Source organism: Rhinolophus sinicus, linkage group LG01 (genome assembly GCF_036562045.2).
Source record: "Rhinolophus sinicus isolate RSC01 linkage group LG01, ASM3656204v1, whole genome shotgun sequence".
Taxonomy (NCBI): domain Eukaryota; kingdom Metazoa; phylum Chordata; class Mammalia; order Chiroptera; family Rhinolophidae; genus Rhinolophus; species Rhinolophus sinicus.
In genome coordinates, this window is record NC_133751.1 from 17,571,663 (window position 1) to 17,596,083 (window position 24,421).

The window sequence follows — 24,421 nt, forward strand, 5'->3', positions numbered from 1 at the left end:
TTGAAGTATAATATGATCCTGATCATATTTCCCCTAAGATTATTTGCTGCATTATTCATTCTGCTGTTGATATCTACAGCAATTGGCATTCTTCAACTATCTCAGTTTCATTAGTATAATCTTTTCTTTTAATGGTGTATAGATAAACCATCTCATTCAATCAAGCTTCCTTAATATCAATCTAAGATCCCAGAACCATTTTTTACTAGTAACTTAATATCATTATTCAAGATCATTGTTAGTCTCCTCTATTTCATGATGTTCTTTCTCTTCCTGTTAATCAAACCAAAGCTTATACTATGGTATAAAGGCAAATTCATAGAACAAGCATCTTTCATGGAGTTCAATTTAGATCCATGTAATCAGTGCTTATAATATTGTATGTAAGCATAGGTAATCGCATATACTATAAAACATCAAGAAAAAATGACTCAAAATAAGAGGATCTCAACTTTTTTATTTTAGAAAATAAGAGAAAATAAAGATATCATACAAGCAAAACAAATACCATAATATTTTTACTATTTTGTAACTTTACTCCAAGCATAAAATGAAGAGCAATTAGAATAACCCCTTTGATGGACTTTTGGCCTCTTGTCTTGCCTCATCTCCTTCTAAGCACAGATTAAGGGAGGGATAATCAATGCATTATCTTATCCATGTGCTTTATGAATGACATGTTTTCTGTAGTATAATTGAGCTTACTAACGATATTTTATTTTCCCCCATGCCTAGGCATGGGGATGACTTACTGCTCCCCAGGGTCTATCAAGTGGTGGGGATCTACATTTTATGAATCCCTATCTATGTTTTTGTTTTCCTAGAGCATGATTGAACTCTTGGGTCCACAATGAGCTATTTGTCTACCATGAACCTGTTTGCCAACTTGTTCTTCTGCAAAATGTCCTCCTTTCTGAAGACCGTTGCTGTTTTGGCTCAAGAATGGAGAAAACATAAGCCCTGGGAGAGTATTCCTTCACTTTTTTTCTAGATCTTTTCTTTTTACCATCCTAGTGGAACAGGCAAATACTACTGTGTTTCCCCGAAAGTAAAACCTAACCAGAAAATAAGCACTAGCATGATTTTTCAGGATGCTCGTAATAGAAAATAAGCCCTACTGTATTTCTCTGAAAATAAGACCGAGTCTCATATTAATTTTTGCTCCAAAAGATGCATCAGGGTTTATTTCATATTATGAGCATCCTGAAAAATCATGGTAGTGCTTATTTTCTGGTTAGGTCTTATTTTTGGGAAAACACGGTATGTTTATTCTCCTTTATCATGTCCTCTATTTTTCCTTACTTCAAACTTGTAATACAACTGTGCGATCCAGTTTTGTAAGTTTTCACTGTAATAATCTTATTTTCTAAACAAATGTCTCGTTGCAAAGTTATAATTTTTTATTAGATATTATTAGATTCTCATATGAACATTTTATTTTACTTTGACCTGTGGTGACTATTTCCTCCATCTCTGTCCCCAGGAAATTAAGGCTGTACCTCAGTCAAGTTAGAAATAAGATCATGGAAAGGAAATGCAAAAATAGATAAACACACTAATATATTCCATGACGGTGGATTATAGTCACAAAAATCAAAAATCAATGCAATGAATCAAAAAGTTAAGCGAGAGTAATGAAGATAGAAAGTAGTATCTAGTGAGAGTTTAGAAAGTCTTGCTGAATTAATAAACCTAAAGACTCAAATAATTTTACTGTGTCTAATTTATACACGGTTTCAATCAAGAGCAAGCTAGAGTTTAGAGGTTAAGAAATAAGTATTTGAAATTTGAGAAAAGAAACAGAAATAATCATAATGAGTTAACTAATTTAAGATAGAGCCACTCCCAGAAGTCTGTCTGTCTTTAGTAGCCTACACGGTTCCTTGAAAGCAAAAGGAAGCAGTATTACACAGTACAAGTGAGTAATTACTTAATTTAATAATTTATTTTGAGGGGACTGCAAATAAATGGCAATGTTGTACATAACTCCTTGAAAACATGTATTCTATTCCAAATATAATTGGAATTGTTCAAAAGGGATTTGGTTCTTTAAAGTGGCAATTGCCCTTAGCAGTGGTTCATTTCACTTAGAGTCAGTACTCCCTAGGGAGTAAACAATTTGTGTTATAAATAGGAAATTATTTTTCAGCACTACAAATTAAGTGGTAATAGGTCAGAGAGGACTAACCTAACCCAACCCAAAAATGCCACGAACAGAGAAAGTAGAACTCACAATTGAAACATAGAAGACTCTTATTCATTAATATATGAAATTCTCCGCATTTAAAAAATAAAGTCATCAGAGGTGAAGATCTATAAAGGCACCATGGCCTTACTTCTAAAATTATATTAGTTGAGATTGTAATCAAACTCAGAATAGAAACTGAGAATGACTCCAGCTTTCCAAGGTCCATGACTCATTGATTTTCTCATTTAATAATGGTAATTGATTATCCATGTTGAAAACACCAGGATTTGTGTGAAGTTTGAACTTAAAATTAATGAAGTTACTATATGTTTATTTATATCATTGTCAAGAAAAAGAAATAGACATAGAAGACAATATGGTTTCTAACAAAACAACCTACACAATTTATATTGCAATAAGTGGGGTTAATTCAATTAGTGCATAGCATGTCAATTAATTCCATTTTGTTACATAAACATAGGGATTAAATTCAAAAGTATAACAGTTTACATATTTCTATTAAAAGTTATATTCTAAAAAATTTAAAATGGGACTTCAGTTTATTACTGAATAAAGGACAACGAATAACCCAAAATATATTGAGTTTCTTATTTCTTCTCCATAGTATAGACCCATTTAAAAAACATCTTTGCTCATCCACCTTGTGTCTTTGTTCTAAGCTGCTGTAAATAGAAATATGCAAATGCTCTTCTGTGCCCTTTCTTGGTTACTGAGGAGTTTAATGATCAACCTAGGACATTAAAAATTCAAAGTCTTATAAGAAAGAATATGTATGAGGTTTGACAATTAGCTTTGCAAACTAGCTACCATGTGGTTTTACTGGTAGCACTATATGAACAGCTCAGTAAGGTGTCATAACCTTGGTATATAAGTGTCTCACAGCTGTGTTTGTGTTGACGTGTGGTGGTGTCTCTGATGAGTGGCGTTCATTATTGTTGTGTGTTTTTGTGTGCCAACATGAGAATGTCTGAACTTGAATTAGAGCAATAAATAAACATGAAATTTCTTGATGAACTTGGCAAGAATGGAAGTGAAATCAGGGACATGTTAATCCAAGTATATAGGGATAATGCCACGAAGAAAACGGCAGTGTACAAATGGATTAAATGTTTTTCTGAAGGGAGAAAAGGTGTCACTGATGAAAAGAGGTCAGGGCAGCCAGTGACAAGCAGAACTGACAAAAATATTGCAAAAATTCATCGAATTTTGCGAAAAAATTGTCAGCTGAATGAGAAGCATAACAGACCAAGTAAACATCGATAGAGAAATAGTTAGGAAAATCTTAACTGAAAATCGGGACATGAGAAAGGTGTGTGCAAAAATGGTCTGGAAGGAGCTCACCAATGAACAAAAGCAAAGGAGAGATGGTTTCCAAGACCTTTTGGAGAAGTAATATGATGTTTTGGGCCATGCAATCATTGGTGATGAAACATGGGTGTGCCAATATGACCCTGAAACAAAACATCAAAGTTCACAATGGAAGTGAGTCCAAATCAAGAGTCAAAATTATGTTGCTAATCTTTTTTGATATCACAGGGATTATTCATTATGAATTTCTGCCAACTGGACAAGCAGTTAACCAAATTTACTGTTTGGAAGTGCTGAAAAGACTGCGTGAAAAAGTTAGAAAAAAAGGACCTCAACTTTTTGCCAACAATTCATGGCTCTTGCATCACGACAATGTACCAGCTCACAGGGCACTGTCTGTGAGGGAGTTTTTAGCCAGTAACAAATAACTGCACTGGAACCCCTTCCCTACTCATCGGTTCTGGCCCCCAATGACTTTTATTTTTTTTAACCAAAGGTAAAGGAAATATTGAAAGGAAGACATTTTGATGACATTCAGGATATCAAGGGTAATACGACGATAGCTCTGATGACCATTCCAGAAAAAGAGTTCCAAATATGCCTTAAATGGTGGTGCATAGATTCACAGGGGGAGTACTTCCAAGGTGACCATAGTGATATTCAGCAATGAGATATATAGCACTTTTTTGCGACTTTAATTGTCAGACCTTGTATGTTGTTGTGAGATTAAAACTGAAAACTAAATACTGTGATTGAACTATGTGAAATGTTTATTTTTTTTCCTTGAGTTCTTGTTTTTCTTACTGCTGTATTTTTAGGGTACTTTGTGTAGTTTCGGATACCAATATTTTATTATACTTGCATTTTCCAATTGTTTCTCCCAGTATGTAGCTTATATAGTCCATGAACCTCTAATGACATGATCACGTTTATCAGCTTACTTTTGCCAGTTTTGTCAGTGCTCTTGGATGCAGTTACCTAGGGGACACTGTGTTCTGTCTTTACTATGATTCAGGAAATCTGTCTATTGTGCACACCATCTCCATGACAGCATCAATTAAATTTCATGACCTGAAGGCTGAAAATAAATTGTGGCGTCAACCTCCCCATGTCTACTCACTCTATGGTGATCCTAGTCTTTATGACTATTTTTCTAGCATATTTATTGTACAGAATATTCATGATATTCCTGAGCCTGATAAATATTTTAAAACTATATATTTGGAAGCACTTAACCTATTATCTGTCAGAGCAATGGACTAAGTTGCATACTCCAAGATAAACTGTAACTCAAATAACCCTAATTGATCCTATTTTCCCAAGAAGGAACTCCAGTCCATATAAAAGCTATTCCCCCAACTGCCAGCGGATATTTCTAGAAGACTTAAAGGAACATTACACATGCACACAGGAATACGTGCTTTCCCATTCTGGTGCAGGAAACAAAGGTATTCTGAGAGTTGCTGTTGCAGCCGTTAGACATGGTTCCTCCCTCTATGCTTTGTATTACTAACCAGGATGGTTTACTATCCCCAGCAATTAACACAAACAATTCAGAACTTTTTTCTAGGTTCTCCTGACCATGATTGGCTAGTTCTTATTTTATGATAAGTTCTATCTTTGAAAAACAAACAAACAAACAAAAACATTTTCATACTAAAATGCATTTCTATCAGGTTTAAGCACCAACTTAAATTCCTTAGAATCCCAGGAATAAACTTGACTTCTTAACTTCCAAGAATACAGACTTAGCATGTGCCTTTTCTCCAGATTGCCAAGTATGTCAATAGAATGTTGACTTTTATCACTGAGCAGGAGAAGAAAGTTATGTCAATTTGTGAGTTATGCCATGTAGGAGCATCTATCTCAGCTGCAGAAAACCAGAAGTAACTGAGTGAAAAACAAAACAAAAAAAAACAAGAAAAGAAAATAAATAAACAAAAAAGAAACCCTTCTTGTCATTACTGGCTTTAAAGATGACGGCATTGGGTCATGAATCACAGAAAGCAGGAGGTCTCTAGAAGCTGGAAAAGACAAGGCGTGAATTTTCTCCAATAGCCTCCAGAAAAGAATAAGCCCTACCAATGACTCAATTTTAGTCCGTGAAACCTGGGTCATATTTATAACCAACAAAACCATAGTTTTTTATATATATATATATATATATATATATATATATATATATATATATATATATATATATATATATATATATATATATATATATAATTGTTTTAACTCACTGAGTTTACGGCAATTTGCTGTGGCAGCAATAGAAAACAAATGTAATACCTGAATTAACCCACAGCATGGCAGGAAAAAAACAAATATTTGAACCAAAGCCAATGTGAGTTTATAATCCACTCACAAATAATTATTCATCACATATTATATGTGTGGGAATGTTTTGGGTATCATCAATATCCCTACAATTGATCTTGTCCTATGTCCCATAAGAAGTAGACTTAGTGGGAAAAGTTCGCACTTGCCCAACAATTTACATTACATATTGGAACAATCAATGAAAATTGGCTGTAGAAGATTTGAATTGTTAACACAGTATCATGATTCTACTACTTACTAATTATTTGACCTTGAACAAACTACTTTATTTATCCAAGTGATAGTTTTAGCAACTGTGAAATAGGATAATAATGTTAAATAGCATTGTGATATGTATGCAAAATAATGATGCATTATACAAATGTATTATTTAAAATGCAAAGTACAAGTATATATATATAGTAAAATTACATTATATTATTGCCTCCCTTGTAGTCTCGTCTCTTCTCTCTTTCATTGTCAATATTCATTCATTCACTCATTCAATATATACTGATAACAAAAGATGAATACAAATCATGTGTATACATTTTTTGGCTATATATATGTATATATAGCCATATACACACATACACATATATATATATATATATATATATATATATATATATATATATATATCACATACACACATACACTTTAGAAATGATCAGGTTATTATAGAGATGCATATGCAAAACTATTTCTGATATCTAGGGTCTCATAAACTACTCATGCAAACTGGGGACATAATTTAATAAGAAATTAGAATATTATTTCTGTATAATTTTCACTGCATCAACTTCTGACAAATTGAACAGGATTATAAAAGATCAGCTGTTTTTAATAATTGAAAATTAAAGACCTTATAATGACCCAGTAATGTGCTTTAGTTAAGTAAATTAGGTCCTATTCTTTTTATCTAGAATGCAGAATCACCATGTGCCTCCCATAATGTTCAGCATTATGCATGGCCTACACAGTGTACCTGTTATGGCCTCTGTATTTCTTCCAGGTTCACAAATACATGATCCTGAATCTCACCCCTAAACCTGCCAGTCCTGCCTGCCCTTAATTCCTTAAATCTTAATTTCTTTCCAGATTCTGGGGCATAACATTGTTGTTTGCTTTACCTAGAAATTATTGAATTCCTTCTTACTTTGGCTAATTTTTTTTGGTCTAGAAATGTTCAAATGTTCAACCATAATGAATGGTTATATTAGCAATTCCTAATGGGGATATCTATTTAATTACTTATGAAAATCTCTGGTACTTGAAATACTCATTATATATTCAAATGCAATTGGATAATGAAAGGCCTTTGTTTCACATTATGTATTGATAGCAGCTAGAGTTCAACTCCTAATGTCAAGGACCATGGAACTACATATGCATAATTGGGAACATAATTTAATACAGAAGAAATTGATAATGTGACAGTTTACAAAACAGTATGGTCAACCTGACTTTTTTGGCATACTAAAAAGAGATTGCTGTATTATTTGGAGTCATCCAGTTCTGCATTTGAGTATAACATAGCCCACAAAATCTACATGAACTTTGACATTTACTTAATGTCACTGAGTCATTATCCTCACCTAGAATAGAACAGCAGTTCCCTGTATTGAGACATCTTGAACTAGAACAGAATATCTTCCTTAGAGTATGCAGAGGGTGGGTAGCCTACCTAATTTACTTTTTACTATAATTAAATATACTTATATACTTACCCTGATTTATCATCTCTACATAAGCTGCTTCGAATCCCATTAACTAAAAAAAAAATAACTATATTAATACATCCTACATTTATTTCTTTTTTTTTTTTAAGAAATTTATTTGTTATCACAACCTATAAAACTTATCCTTAGAGTTTGATACAAGACCAACAAATGCTTTCTTCTCCTTGAATCCTGGAATGAAAGGGTTCAGGAAGATTTGGATATGTAGTCAGCCTGGATTCTAGATTTCCAGATTATAGCTTTCGGTTGGTTGAGCTATTGTTTTAGTTTCCTCGGGCTGCCTTAACAAAACACCTTTTGTGGGGATACGATCCTAGCCATGATAGCTATATATTGCAGAAGTTTTACTTAGTGATCATTTCCTCTTTCTGAAAATAATAATTCTTAAGATTGTGGTAACCTAGGATTTGTTGTTTAAATGAAACCTCCAATTATGTAGTTATATACTCTAAAGTGAAAGGCAATGTTATGATGATTAAGTAAATAAAGTCTAACTCCACCTATTTAATATATGGGTAGTATCTAGGATTTAATTATATGACAACCATAATTAGAATACAGTTTTGTTTTGTTTTGTTTTGTTTTTCCAAATGCATACTTACAAAAATAAAAATAAAAAAATCCTATGTCAGCCCCTTAAGAACAGTCCCAAAAGATTTCATTACATTGAAATCATATAAAGTGGTATTTCCCAGCTGGTTATCAGTGAGTATCATGAATCAGAAAGGAGCATCCATAAAACTGAAGAAGTACCAAAAACTTCTGGTACTCACTATTAGAGAGCACCAAGTAACTGAAACATGAAGCAATAAGAGAAAATAAATGACTTGCAGGGGGCAAGAATTATTCTGCTTTTCACAGTTAGTGATTAGAGCCAATTATCCTCATCAATATGCTAATTCCTATCCCTTCTGGTCTAGTAGCAGGAGCAACACAAAGTGGACAGGTAGCAAATGCAAACATAAGTTTCTCTGGTGTAATTCCTGATCCTGCTATTCATTATATTGAACATATTTAATGATGTCATACAAATGGAGGCATGAGATGAGCTTCTTGAAATCTCCTCTGGAATTTACAACAAATTGAAAAAAACTATAACTCCATAAAGGTCTCCCTGAACAACAGACAGGCAAGACTAAGAGGCACACTACTGAAATACTCTAAAGGCGGGCAGATTGCATGAGTGGGGGAGGAGGGAAAGGAGAGGTACTGAGATGGGGAAGCATGGGTGCAAGACACAGACCTAGCTCTGTGCTCCCAGTTCTCTGCATTCCAGAACCACCACAGCTGTGGGAGAGGAAACAACTCAGACTGTTAGGGCTCTGCCTATGGCCCACAGGGCTGAGGGGACAGCATATAACATGGCTGAACCCAACCCTCATGGCAGAGACCTCAGAGCAAAGACTAAGGGCAGAAAGCTAAAAACAGTGGTTTAAACCTTCACTGCCGAGCAGAGAATGGAAGCCATAAGCTAGCTGTCCCTCCCCCACCCTCCCAGAGCTCGACCTGCTCCCACCAGCTCAGTGCTAAAAGTGGAACAGTAGCAGTGTCAGATCAAAAGAACAGAATATTTGCAGTCCTGAGAACTGTGGTCACCAGACATGGACTTGCAGCCCAACTACTTCCCGGAAAAGAGAGAGAGCTGGGGAAGCAGGACTGGCTGTGGTGGTGGTTGCCGCCATTGCTCTGGGCCACCTCTCACAACTCACCCCGCCCCTGGCCCCACCTATCTGGGCAGATCCCTGCAGGAGTAAACAGACTGATGAAACATATGGGCTCTGAATCTGGTGCAGGAAGAGCTTTGGAAATTCAGAAGCTCTCTGCATTCCCCCATGGAGGAGGCATCCTATGACCCAGGCAAACTGTTCACAGAGGAGAAGCCCACCTTCCAGGGACTCCCCCCGTTGTGTGAGAAGCACAATAATGCAGAGAAAAGTACAGTGAAATAGTGCAGAGAATAGTGAAGAGAAAATGTAACACTACAGTGTGACAGAGAATAAAAGGCTGCAGTCAGAGAGAAAATAAAACATTCTACCAACACCTACTGGAAAACAAACAAAAAAGACTTCTTTCTATCAACCTGTTGCAGAACCCATTCCTGTAGAGGTCTAGGAAGAGAAATTAAAAAAAAAAAAAAAAAAAAAAAAAAATCATTAATAGCCATGAACAAGACAGCTCAGAAAGAAAATGAAAAGTCTCCAGAAAAATGAACTTAAATACATGGAAATATTTTAATTAAATCACAAAAATTGAAGATTGCTGTTCTTAAAAAACTCAATGAGATGCAACAAAACACATACAGGCAGTTTCATGAACTCAAAAACACAATCAAAGAACAAAATGAACATTTCAACAAAGAGATTGAAATTATACAAAAAAAGCAAAACAAACAAACAAAAACAAGTAGAATGTCTGGAGATTAAGAACTCCACAAAACAAATGAAGAATGAAATAGCCAGCTAAGGTAGTAGAGTTGACCAGATGGAGGAAATAATTAGTGACATTGAAGATAGAAACCTGGAAATGAAACAGATGGAAGAAGAAAGAGACTTGAGAATTAAAAGAAATGAAAGAACTCTACAAGAACTTTCTGACTCCACCAGAAAGAGCAATATAAGCATAATGGCCATACCAGAAGGAGAAGAAGAGAGAAGGGAACCGAGAGTATATTTAAACCAATAGTCTATGAGAACTTCCAAAATTTGTGGAAAGAAATGTATCCTTGAATCCAAGAATCAACTAGAACACCTAATTACCTCAACCCCAACAGGCCTTCTCCAAGGCACATGGTATTGAAGCTGTCAAAAATTAATGACAAAGAAAGAATGCTCAAGGCAGCCAGGGAAAATAAGACAGTAACTTACAAAGGAAAGCCCATTAGACTATCATCAGATTTTTCAGCAGAAACTCTACAAGCCAGGAGGAAGTGGAATCAAATATTCAAACTATTGAAAGAGAGAAATTATGAGCCAAGAATAATATATTCAGCAAAGATATCCTTTAGCCATGAAGGAGGAATAAAGACCTTTCCAGATATACAGAAGCTGAGGGAATTTTCTAACACATGACCTGCACTACAAGAAATACTGAAGGAAGCTATTCAATCAGCATAAATAGGGATAATTTGTAACAACCAACACATACAAGGGGTGGGGGGGTAAAGGACTGAAATGGAAAATAGGAATGGAAAAGTAAGCATGCTGAAGAAAATGGAATACGATAAATATGAAAGTTTCTTCTACATAAACTTAATGGTAACCGCCCAAAAAGAAAAAACAAACAAACAAACAAACATAACAACAAAAAGAAAAACCAAATACAATGAAATATATAATGTGATATTAAAAGAAACAGAGGGAAAAATCATAGAATACCACCACACAGAAATAATAGACAACAAAAACAAACAACAACAACAAAAAGGCAAAGAAACAATGGAGACACCATTTTACCAGAAAAAAAAAAAAAAGTAGAATGATAGGAAATACTCACATATCAATAATCACCCTAAATGTAAATGGACTGAACTCACCAATAAAAACACACAGAGTAGCAGATTGGATAAAAAAAAATAAACCCAACCATATGCTGCCTGCAAGAGACACATCTCAGCTACAAGGACAAACAACGACTCAAAGTGAAAGGGTGGAAATTGACACTCCAGCAAATGGTATCCAGAGAAAATCAGGTGTAGTCATAATGATATCAGATGAAACAGACTTCAGGATAAAAAAGTTAACAAGAGACAAAGATGGACATTTCATAATGATAAAGAGAACGATTCAACAAGAAGACATAACAGTAATCAATATTTATGCCCCCAATCAGGAAGCACCCAAATATACCAAGCAGCTACTAACAAAACTAAAGGGAGAAATTGACCAAAACACAATTATAGTAGGGAACCTAAATACATCATTGACAGCTATGGATAGATCATCCAAACAGAAAATAAATGAAGAAATACCAGCCCTAAATGACATATTAGATGAAATGTATGTAATTGACATTTATAGAGCACTTCATCATAGAACATCAGAATATATATATTTTTTCTAGTGTACGTGGAACATTCTCAAGAATAAACCATATATTGGGACATAAAACTAGCCTCAGCAAATTTAAGAAGATTGAAATCACACCAAGCATATTCTCTGATCACAAGGCTTTGAAATTGGATATCAACAGTAAAAAGAAAGGAGGAAAAATCATATATATGTGGAGATTAAACAACATACTTTTAAAGAATGACCAGGACAAAGAAGAAACAAGAGGAGAGATGAAAAAATACATAGAGAATGTATTGAAAATACATGAAAAAATGCAAATGAGACTGAAAATATATCCCACCAAAACTCTTGGGAAACAGCAAAAGCAGTTTTAAGAGAGAAATTTATATCACCACAGGCCTATCTTAAGAAACAAGAAAAATCCCAGATAAATAACCTCACATTACACCTTAAAGAACTAGAAAAAAAAAGAACAAATGAAACCCAAGGGCAGCAGAAGAAAGGAAATAATAAAAATCAGAGCAGAACTAAATGAAATAGAGAAAAGACGATGGAAAAATTTAATTTGACAAAGAGCTGGTTCTTTGAAAAGATTAATAAAATTGACAAACCCTTGGCTCGACTCACTAAGATAAAAAGATAAAATACACTAATAAACAAAATCAGAAATGAAAGGAGAAGTTATCTCGGATGCCACAGAAATACAAAGGATCATCCAAGAATACTATGAAGGACTATATGCCACCAAATTCAATAATCTAGCAGAAATGGACAAGTTATTAGAAATAGATAGCCTTCCTAGGCTGAATCACAAATAATTGGAAAATCTAAATAGACTGCTCACCAGTAAGGAAATTGTCTGTCATCTGAAACCTTCCCCAAAGCAAAAGTCTGGGACCAGATGCCATCACTAATGAATTCTACCAAACCTTCAAAGAGGCTCTAATACTTGTCCTACTCAAATTCTCCCAAAAAAATTGAAGAAGAGACAATACTCCCTAACTCATTTTATGGGGCCAACATTACGCTGATACCAAAACCCAGTAAGGATAATACAAAAAAGAAAACTACAGACCAATATCTCTAATGAATACTGATGCAAAAATTCTAAGCAAATTTCTAGAAAATTGAATGCAACAATGCATTAAAAAGATTATTCATCACGACCAAGGGGTTGTTCATTCCAGGGGCACAAGCATGGCTCAACATATGCAAATCCATCAATGTGATACATCACATAAACAAAATAAAGTTAAAAAAAATTATATGATTACATCAATTGATGCAGAAAAAGCATTTGACAAGATACAACATCCATTTATGATTAAAACACTTAATAAAATAGGCATAGAAGGAAAATACCTTAACATAATAAAGGCCATATATGACAAACCCTCAGCTAATCTCATAATGAATGGTGAGAGCCCTTTGCTCTACATTCAGGAACACGACAGGGCTGTCCCCTTTCACCTCTGCTTTTCAACATAGTGTTGGAAGCCCTTGCCAGAGCAATCAGGCAAGAGAAAGAAGAAAAGTCATCCCAATTGGGAATGAAGAAGTTAAATTGTCACTCTTTGCAGATGACATGATGCTATATATAGAAAACGCTAAAGACTCCACCAAAAAGCTCTTAGAAACAACAAAAAAGTACAGTAAAGTTGCTGGCTACAACATCAACATACAAAAGTCCATTACATTCCTATATACTAACAATGAAATCTCAGAAAAAGAAATAAAAATAAAAAAAACCATTTGGCAATTGCAACAAAAAGAATAAAATACCTAGGGATAAACTTGACCAACAATGTGAAAGACCTATCTGCTGAAAAGCATGACATTTTTAAAAGGAACTGAAGAAGAAAAAAGAAATGGAAAGACTTTCCATGCTCATGGATTGGAAGAATCAACATAGTTAAAATGGCCTAATTACCTAAAGTAATGTATAGATTTAATGCAATCCCCATCAAAATCTCAATGGCATTTTTTACAGAAATAGAACAAAAAAATCATCAGATTTGTATGGAAACACAAAATACCCCGAATAGCCAAAGCAATCCTAAGAAAAAGAACAATGCTGGAGGAATCACACTCCCTGACTTTATTTTGTACTACAGGCAGCATTAATCAAAACAGCATGGTATTGTCAGAAAACACAGACATACAGACCAATGGCATAGAATTGAGAACTCAGAAATATACCCACATAAATATGGACAGATAATTTTTGACAAAGAAGCCAAAAACATACAATGGAGAAAAGACAGCCTCTTCAATAAATGGTGCAGGCAAAGTTGGAAAGCCATGTGCGCAAGAATGAAACTGGACAGCTATCTGTCACCATGTACCAAAATTAATTCAAAATGGATCAAAGACCTAAGCATAAGACCTGAAACAATAAACTGCATGGAAAAAAACCATAGGTTCTGAACATATAGACCTTGGGTTCAAAGAGCATTTTATGAATTTGACTCCAAAAGCAAGGGAAGTAAAAGCTAAAATACATGAATGGGACTATATCAAACTTCAAAGCTTCTGCATAGCAAATGAAACCATCGACAAAATAAAGAGGCAACCAAATGAATGGGAGACGATTTTTGCAAACAGCGTCTTTGATAGGGACTAATATCTAAAATATACAAGGAACACATACAACTCAACAAAAACAAAACAAACAACCCTGTTGAAAAATGGGCAGAGGACGTGAAGAGAGATTTCTCCAAAGAGGATATACAAATGGCCAATATAAATGAAAATATCATCAACATCACTAATCATCAGAGAAATGCAAATAACAACCACAATGACATTTCACCTCACCCCAGTTAGAATGGCTATTATCAATAAGACAAATAGTAACAAGTGTTGGAGAGGCTGTGGAGAAAAAGGAACCCTCATACACTGCTGGTGGGAATGCAGATTGGTGCAGACGCTATGGAAGGCAGTGTGGAGATTCCCCAAAAAATTAAGAACAGAATTACCATATGACCCAGCAATCCCTCTCTTGGGTATCTACCCAAAAAATCTGAAAACATTTATCCATAAAGACACATGTGCTCCAATGTTCATTGCAGCTTTATTCCCAGTGGCCAAGACATGGGAACAACCAAAATATCCTATGATAGATGAATAGCTAAAGATGTTGTGGTATATATACACAGTGGAATACTATTTGGCGATAAGAAAAGATGAAATAGTACCATTTGTGACAACATGGATGGATTTTGAGATTATAATCTAAGCGAAATAAATCAGACAGAAAAAGTCGAGAACCATATGATTTTACTGATATGTGGTATGCAAAACTAAAAACAACAAAAGAAGACAAACAAATGAAGAAACAAAAACTCATAGACACAGACAATAGTTTAGGGGTTACCAGAGTGCAAGGGAGGAGAAGGGCTCTAGAAGAGGGTAAATGGGGTGTAATATATGGTGATGGAAAGAGAACTGACTGGGTGGTGAACACGCAATGTGAGATATAGATGATGTATTACAGAAATATACCCCTGAAATCTATGTAACTTTACTAACAATTGTCACCCCAATAAACTTTAATTTAAAAAAAGAAAATATTTAGATATACTAATTAGATTTCAATGTATGATGACTCTATTTTCATAGAAAATTGATGACTCTATTTTCATCTGTCACCATGTACCAAAATTAATTCAAAATGGATCAAAGACCTAAGCATAAGATCTGAAACAATAAACTGCATGGAAAAAAACATAGATTCTAAACTTATAGACATCTTAGATTCACATATATATTTTTATTCATCATTTCCACTGTCATCTGCACAGCTGGTAAGTAAGCTAGAATTAACCTGAGTTAATGCTTTTTCATTGTTGTCATTTGCATAAACTAAGTACATTCAGCTTGTCTATTTAGACTTCCAGTAAAGAAGTACTGAAAATATGGATAACTGTCCTATTATATTATACAGCAGAAGTTTGATGTTTGCTATATGGAATAAAATGTATAAATGTGGTTATTAATGGCTGTATGAATTGATTTTCATATTCAGATAGCCCTTTATTTTCTATTATTCCACAGAACACTGGTAGAAATTGTAACAAACTGCAATAAAGTCACTTTGTTTTATTTTATATAGTTCACTGGTCTAAGATTATACAATATACTTGCTCAGTAAGTATTTTAGCTCAATCCACAATATACTATTTGTATGAAGGTATGTTATATAATTTGCTACTATAACGGATTCGAATACATGGGTTTCAAAGCATTGATCTTGTAAAAGCAATTATATGAGAATCTGCACTCACATTGATAGATACAATGATTGTCAGTAATGAAAACTGGGTTAGTACAAATGGGAAGAATGTAATCAAGAAAATTGGTTAATGTGTGTGGATATTTATGTGATTTGATAAGTAAAAAATTAAAAATAAATTCAGTTCCTCCTACTTCTCATGGATAATTTGCCATACACTGAAGTCATCATATCATATAGAATAATAGTATTAATCATCTCTTTCATAAATATATACTTATAATACTGTAAAATACGCTACAAACTTAGAGCTTTGTGTTACAGTACATTTAACCATAAATCTGGTCATACTTTACTGAATTTTTTTCAGTGTTGGCAAGAAGTTGTTTTCTGCAGTAAACGTGCTGACTGATTTTAGTGGCCTTCTGAGTACAGATCCCCATCTCATTTTATTGCTGTGATAAAATGTCAGCAAAAATGTATGCATTCTTTAACAGCCTCTAGAGAAAGCTGAACTTAAATCAGAAAATAACAACCATAATGATAAAAAGTATATGTTTTGACATTTGGAGTGTAATCATATGTATTTGCTGAGGATACATTTTGTATTGAAGTTTCCAATGCTTATGAGTAAGTAATACATATCTCTAGGTGAATATTTAGGATGATAAAAAACAAGTCTATTAAATTAACTGTTATTTCATCTACTGCTACCCATGAATCACCTCTGTAAAGCTAATTTGGTATATCACAGAACAATTTATCCTGTGATTTATAATAATATTTTAAAGAGTAAGCCTAGCACAAATGAAAACATACATTCTTAGCTTCTTGCTTTTGACAACACTCCTACAAAGCTGTAAAGGGCAAAAGTGTTCCTTTGAGGAAATAAAAAGATCCTAAAAATTTGGAAAATCTCCAAGTTTACTGATTTGAGAACTAAAATTTAATGAGCATTTCAAAAACAAAGCAAAACTTCCATTATTGCAATATTAATTAATACATCCTCCAGAAAAGATTCAGATGAAGATGTGTTGCTCATTTTATACCCACGTCTAAAAAGTGAATTCTCAATTACAGGGAGTGAAGTTCTACAACTTAATAAACATATGGGAATTTGGAATTCTGATTAAGGCCTACCAATATTGATTATTTTTCTATATAATATAGATTTAATTTAATTTATATACATTGTTCTCTTTATAATGAATTAATTTATTACAATTTTGAGTCTCATATCAGTAATTATTATTACTTTTTCAATTTTACACAGATAATTATCAACTGACAGATGAGGAAATCCAGTGTCATGGATGAAAAGGTACTTAAAAGGTTGTTTTCAGAGAAAACACAAACGAGGGGAAAATTAATAGTTATCATAGAAAGTTAAGTAGCTTTGTATACAGAATGTACAAAAAGAATCTAGAAGCACAACAGATACTTGATAACTAAAATATGTTTTCTGAAAATAAAATAAGAATATAATTGATATTCTGTGTATTACATGTATTAAAGAGAAAGATGAGCAATAACAGAGATTAATTAATAAAACTTCCATATCTAAAGAATGAATTAAAATTACTTTCAATGCTTTCATTAAAAAAGCTTCATTTCTTAAAGTATTATTAGATATAGTTTATCAATACAAAAAAACAATATGTATTTTAGCATGTTTTTCAAATATTGTGCGTCTAGCTTATGTTTTAGGTGAAATCTTAGAAAGCTTATGCTATTTTAAAGTAATATTTAAAGTAATGTGTTAAGATGTGAGCTTTCAGAATTCCTTGTTGAAAACTTTATCAGTTATGTATTGATGTATAATAGTTCACTGCAAATTTAGTACGTTAAAACAAAAACCATCAGTTAGTTTATGATTATACCAGTCAGCAATTAAGGTTGAACACAACTGGTTGGGTCTTCAGATCTCAATACAACTTCTTTATATAGCTGATACCAGCTACGGGTCAGCTAAGATACTGTGCATTTTTGAAGGTTGGCTGCAGTACATTAGTTCTCCACATGTCGGTGTGTATGTACTGGTGCAGTTCCTTGCAAAATTGGAAGAAAGCTACATTTCATTGACCAAAGCAACTAATAATGCCAACTTACACTAAAGGGGTTGTGAAACAGATTCAACTCCTGAGAGGAGGAGCTTAAAGCAACCTTGCAAGAAAGAATAAAGAATTGTAACCATTTGAGTAATTCATCCCCATGCAATTAAGATCTCATTTTTATGATGTCACTGTACTTAAAGATATTTAATAGATAGCTTTATATAAGCGTGAATCAAATTATTTGATTTTTCTCTAATTTGGAGATGACCCACTCAAAACTGAAGTAAATATTACCTTACTTTTTTCACAACTATGTAAGTTTGGGATATATGCATATATATGTTTATAGGTGGATGTTCCACATTCTTAAATATGTATAATTATAATTATTAGTGATGTAATGCATTGTTATACAACTACATATCCTCTAGAATTTCATTCTTTATAGATATCACTCTTTATAGATATATCTTCTTTATAGATTCTTTATAGATATCTCTCAACCAAATATTTGACATTGTGTTTCTAAGTGAACATTATATTCATACTTTGTTAGAATTATAATTCCCTATCAATGTTTTTATGGAACAATGCAGTTTTAGTTAATTTAATTCAATTCTCTGCCAACTTGTAAAATCATGACAAATAAACAAATTTTAACAAACAGTTTTAGCTCATTCAGTTTGGCTGAAATAACTCACATAGGAATGACCTTCAGTTATGCAAATATTATCATTTTCCTTTCTATTAAGAATCAAATAATGATCAGGAAAATATTATATTTCTATGGGGTTAAAATAAATAGGGAGGTCAATGTTAAATTTCATCTGATTACATGGCAATTAAGCCACGAGTATTTTGCCTCCGTTTTCCAAATGTGCACTTTACATGCATAAACTTGGAAGCCAACATATTATATTTCTAGTTAAGGGAAATCTAATCTAAGTAATGAAGAAACACTAAGTCAAAATGTAATCAGTTATAAGAGTAATCATCCAACTCTATAAAAGCTGTTATCCCTATTACACGCATACATCAATATCCCATACATGGTTAATTATGTCCCCTCTTTTTAAGAGCTACAATTTCGAAAAGGAAACACAAATTGAGAAAAAATGTATTATATATATAAGATTACAGTTTACATTTCTCTATTTTATTTAATCACCAACAGCATGCATCTAATAAACTTTATTTGCTCTACATTGCTAATAAATGTCATAAATAATTCCTCTCTACCTGCTGAAGCAAGATGTTCAATTACAATACTAAATTAAGAAATGCCTTAAAAGAAAACATTGAAAATTTTTGACACTAAAACAAGTGAAGAGGGCAATGATTTTAACTTTTTCACCATTAATTGTAAATCTACATCCTAATTTTCAGAATTTGATTGCTAAATCGTGAATTTAGTTTCTTTCTTCCCAAGTGCCACCATATTTGCCATTCAGTAATTGCATAAAATTATAATGTGAACAAAAGTATGTGCATCACAGCTTGAGGCATAGGCAGTAAAGCTCCACCAATGGATGTGTTCATTTTTTTTCTTGCTCATATAACTCTTGAGGTGAGAATGGAAAATAAAAACACTTGGAGCCCTACTTAGCACTTTTACTCACCAAAAGCTTCTTTCTGCTACTTCTGTTATTTCGCCTCTGGGAGATTATACTTTAGTTTCCCCTATCTCTCCATCCAAATGTGAACAACACTGTTTTATTTGGTCTTTACAAGTTATAGGTACTCAGTCTCAAGGAGAATATGTCATTTTTGGCGGGGAGGGGATCAAGGGCTATCAATACTGCTGCAGAAGCTTTTAGCAACGACTCCAAACAGATTTTTGCCACATTTATTCTTTTTCAATGATTTTTCTCTATTGTTTATCCTGTTTTCAATTTCATTGATTTCTACTCTGATGTTTGTTATTTATTTCTCTCAACTGCTTTGAGTTGATTTTGCTCTTATTCTAGTTTCTTGAGGTAGAAAATTAGATTATTGATTTAAGATATTTCTCCTTTTCTAATGTAAGCCTTCAGTGCTATAAATTTCCCTCTCACCCCTACTTTAGGTGCTTCCAACATATTTTAATGTTTTATTTCCATCTCTCTTCAGTTCTTTGTGTTTCTTAATTTTCAGGAAAATTTCCTCTTTCACCCCTTGATTATTTAGAGGGGGGCTGTTAATTTCCAAGTAGTCAGAGATTTTTCAATCTGCATTTGTTATTTCTAGTTTGAGTCCATTACCATCAGAAAATATGAACATTTCAATTCTTTTAAATCAAGTAAGGTTTGTTTTACGGCCCAGGATGGGTGTTTAAAAAAATGGGAATTCTGTGATTGTTGGGTGAAGTGTCAATGAGATCTTGATGATTATATAGCTCAGTTCTTCCATAGCCGTGGTGATTTTCTGTCTAGTAGTTGTATCAATTACTGAGAAGTGTTGACATTCCCCAAGTATATTTGTGGATCTATTTCTTTTTTCAGCTCTATTAGTTTTTGCTTAAACGCATTTGGGTTTTTATGTCTTCTTAGTGACATTTTTATTTTATCATTACATAATGTGCCTCTTTGTCTTTAGTAATTTTCTTTGTTCTGTAGTCTACTTTATCTGATATTTATATAACCATTTAAAAATTAATCTTGGCATGCTATATCATTTTCTGTCCTTTGTCAGCCTATCTGTATTGTCATGTTTGAATTTGTTTGCCTGTACACAGCATACTTAATTTTTTTCTTCTTCTTAATCTCTGGGTTTCAATTGATGTCTCTAAAAAATTACATTTATAGTGCTCATTGATATGTTGGGGCTTAAGGCTGACATTTTATTATTTGCTTCCTGTTTGTCCCATATATAATCCTCTTTTTCTTTTTTTGAAGTTTTATTTGTGCTTTTTTTTTTTTTTTAACCTTCCTGTGAAGAACTTGAACATTTTTCTAGGATTCTATCTTGATTATTTTCAAATTTTGTTGCTGTTGTTACATATTGCTTTGCAAAGTTTTCTTGTGGTTGCTTAATTATTGTAACATGCATGCATAATTTATTAGAGTAGTATACTGAAATTTTGCCACCCATAAAATGTAGAAAACTTATTTATATTAGGTACTTCTTTCTTCCAATTCACAAATATAATTATCTTCAGTATTTCATACTATATATATATATATAGTAACACCCTCGGATGGTGTTAAACATTTTGTTTAAATCATAAAACATGATTTAGAAATTCAAGAGCTGGAGAATCTAGTATATTTTAACCCTATTTTTACCATTCTTATGTTCTTCTTTCTCTTCTCTTTAACAACTTTATTTCTTTACTAAGATATTATCTTTTCTCATTCATGTTTTGATTCTTGGTTCTTAGTATAATGGGTGATTTTTAAATGTATCCTGCATTTTATCTACTATGTTAGAAGACTCTGAGTTTATGTATATATATATAAGAGATGGTCATTCTACGTAGACAGACCCTGGCTTATTTTTGTGAGCTGTGGTTCCAATGCTAATTTTGTTTTTATAGCCTTTGAAGTGTTGTTTAGGGGCACTTGGTTTACCTGTTGCTACTGTGGCTGATCTAGACACATACTTGATGTGATATGATCTGATGCTAGAACTGGCTGAGGCCAGGCCACCATCTGTGTCTTCATGGGAGAGGGCAGTTGCAAGACGTGGAGATAAAAAGGCTTCCCTGGATGGTGCTTGTGGTGGTGGCATTCTCACTTGTTTGTGATGGATGGCACATGCTTTCTGGGCTAGGTTAGGATCCCTATTCCCATATACCCTCCCTGAGTCCCTCCAGGGTCTTAGGGTAGAGAAGGGGTTTCAGATCTGGAAGGGAAGGATGAGCGTTCCTCTGTTGGCTTTTGGAAGCAGAGTTGGTAACGGATACCCATTGCCAATGATGCCAGGCTTGCCTTACCATGTCACAGAATCCTGTTTGATCTAGCAGGAAATATGCCTACCTGGCTATCATCAGTTGATAACATGAAGACACAAAATGCCAATTCTAAATCACACTTATGGTGGAAGCAAGGAAGCTTAGAATGCCCTGCTGCTTTGTTTTTCCTTTAGTCATATAGTCTTATACCAGTTCTCCTTTCTCTTACCACTTGTCAAAGCTCTCCTTTGGTTTTCTCTTACATTATTTTAAGAGTTTACGGTTTACTTAGTGGAGAAGAGAAGGAAGAAAATGACCAATATTATCTTCTCTGGACCAGAAGTCCTTTTAATTCCTTTCTGAAGTTGAAATCTTTTTTCTATATCATCTTTCTGTTTTGAAAACTTTTTCAGCTATTCTTTAAAATTATATTTACTAGCAACGCCTATTCTTAATTTCCTTTGTCTGAGAATGTCTTTATTTCTCTTTAATTCCTGAAAGATATTATACCCTGATATAGAATTTGCAGTTGGCAATTCTTCTAACTCTCGAAAAGTTTTGTGCCATTTTCTTCTGACTTCCATGATTTCAGATGAGAAATCCAATGTCATTCAAAACAGATGTTTCCTATAAAATAATGCGGCATGTTTCTCTAGCTTCTTTCAAGGTTTGCCTTTTTTTCTTTTTGTCTTAATTTTCAGAATTTTAATTATGATATATTTTGGTGTGAATTTCTTTGGGTCTCCTCTTTGCTCAATCGCTTGTTCCTGGAGGTTTATATATATATATATATATATATATATATATATATATGTGTTCATATATATATATATGGTATATATATTTATATACATATATGTGTGTGTATATATCTATTATCTATCTATCTATCTATCTATCATCACCAAATTTAGAAAGTTTTCTACCATTATGTTTTTGAATACATTTTTCAATTCTATCCTCTCCTCTCCTTCTAGATCTCCCCTGTTACAAACATTAGTTCTTTTGTTTTGTCCCAAAGGTTCCTGAGACTCGTATTTCAGTCTGTGTCTCTGGTTCTCAGTGGGTAAATTCTATCGCGGTATCCTCAACTCTACTGCTGCTATCCTCTGTCATCTCCACATTACTATTGACTCCATCCAGCAAGTTTGTTTTCATTGTACTTTTCAGTTTTATAGTTTCTATTTGACTTTTTTATAACATCTACTTCTTTGCTGAGATTCTCTCTCTCTCTTCCTCTCTCTTTTTCACTTAAAGACAACTCTTAATCGCTTATTGAATCATTTATGGGAAAGCTGTTTTAAAATATTTGACAGATAATTCCGAAATCTAATTCATCTCCATATTGGTTTCAGCTGATTGCTTTTTCTCACTCAACTTGTGATTTTCCTGGTTCTCAGTATGAAGAATGATTTTCAATAGTATTCTGGACATTTTAGATAGTCTATTTAAAAAACTGTGGATCTACCCCCCCCCCCCCCTCCAGGAACGCTGTTGAGGTGTGGCACTATGGCTCCTTGGTCATTTATGTTCAACTTCCCACAGGGCTCAACCAACACTATCCTGGAAAAAGTGGGGCACTATTCACATCATCTAGTTGCCTCTAAGTTGGAGAGTATGGTTACCTCCCCATTAGCCCCACAAACTTGAGGAAGAGGAGAATCAGATGGCTGACACAATTCACTTTATTTCTTCTTGGTGGCAGTATAAGCTTAGCTTCTAATTGTCCCTGCGGACATCAGGGGAGGAGGAAGCAAAGTGCCAACTAGTCCTACCTTGCCCCACCTTATTCTGGCTCCTTCATAGAAGGCAGGTGGTGGAGGCTCAGCTCCCCCCTGGGCCTTGACACTCTGGAGCAGAGTGCACTGATGTGTCCAGGAATCCTGACTCACGTGGCCTCTTTCAGTTTCATTGCCCCCCTGTGGACTCACTGGACTCCACTGACCCTACTCACTGGACTCCACTGACCCCAGGTATGTGTGGAAAGTAGAATAACAATTAGCGTGGACATTTATTGCCTTGTTCAGTCTCCCTGACACTAGGTATCGATGGCAGAGGGGGTATAATTCAGAATGGTCATGAGCTCAACCCTGTACTGTCCTTGCTACTGGGTAGGGGTGAAGGCTTATCTTGACATTAGACCACACTGAAACAACCTTGGCTGAGAAATCAAGAATACCACATGTTTATCCCAGACAAGAGATGGGATATCAGCTTCTCTCTCAATCCTATCAACACTATCTCAGTAGAAGAATCAGAACACCATCCATTTCCATGGTCAGGAAATGGGAGTTAAACTCTCTGCCAGGTCCCCACAAATACAACCAAGTGCGGGAATCAGAGGGCTGCTGACCGATTCTGCACAGCAAGGATGCAGGTTAAGGTGAGAGATTAGCTCCTTGGTCAACTTCTTATAATTTACAGAGCTGGTGGTGTTAGAATAGATATAGGAAGCAGCAAGCCCTCCCAAAGATACCCATCTCCTGAATCTTGGAATCTGTAAATATGTCACATAGCAAAGGGGCCTTTGCAGATATAATTAAAGTTATGAGCTTACAATAGAGAGATTATCTGATCATACAGGTGAAGAGGTGTCCAATACAATCGCATGAGCCCTTAAAAATAGAGAGTTATCCTTGGGTAAGTTGAGAGGGATACAGCAAAAGAAGAG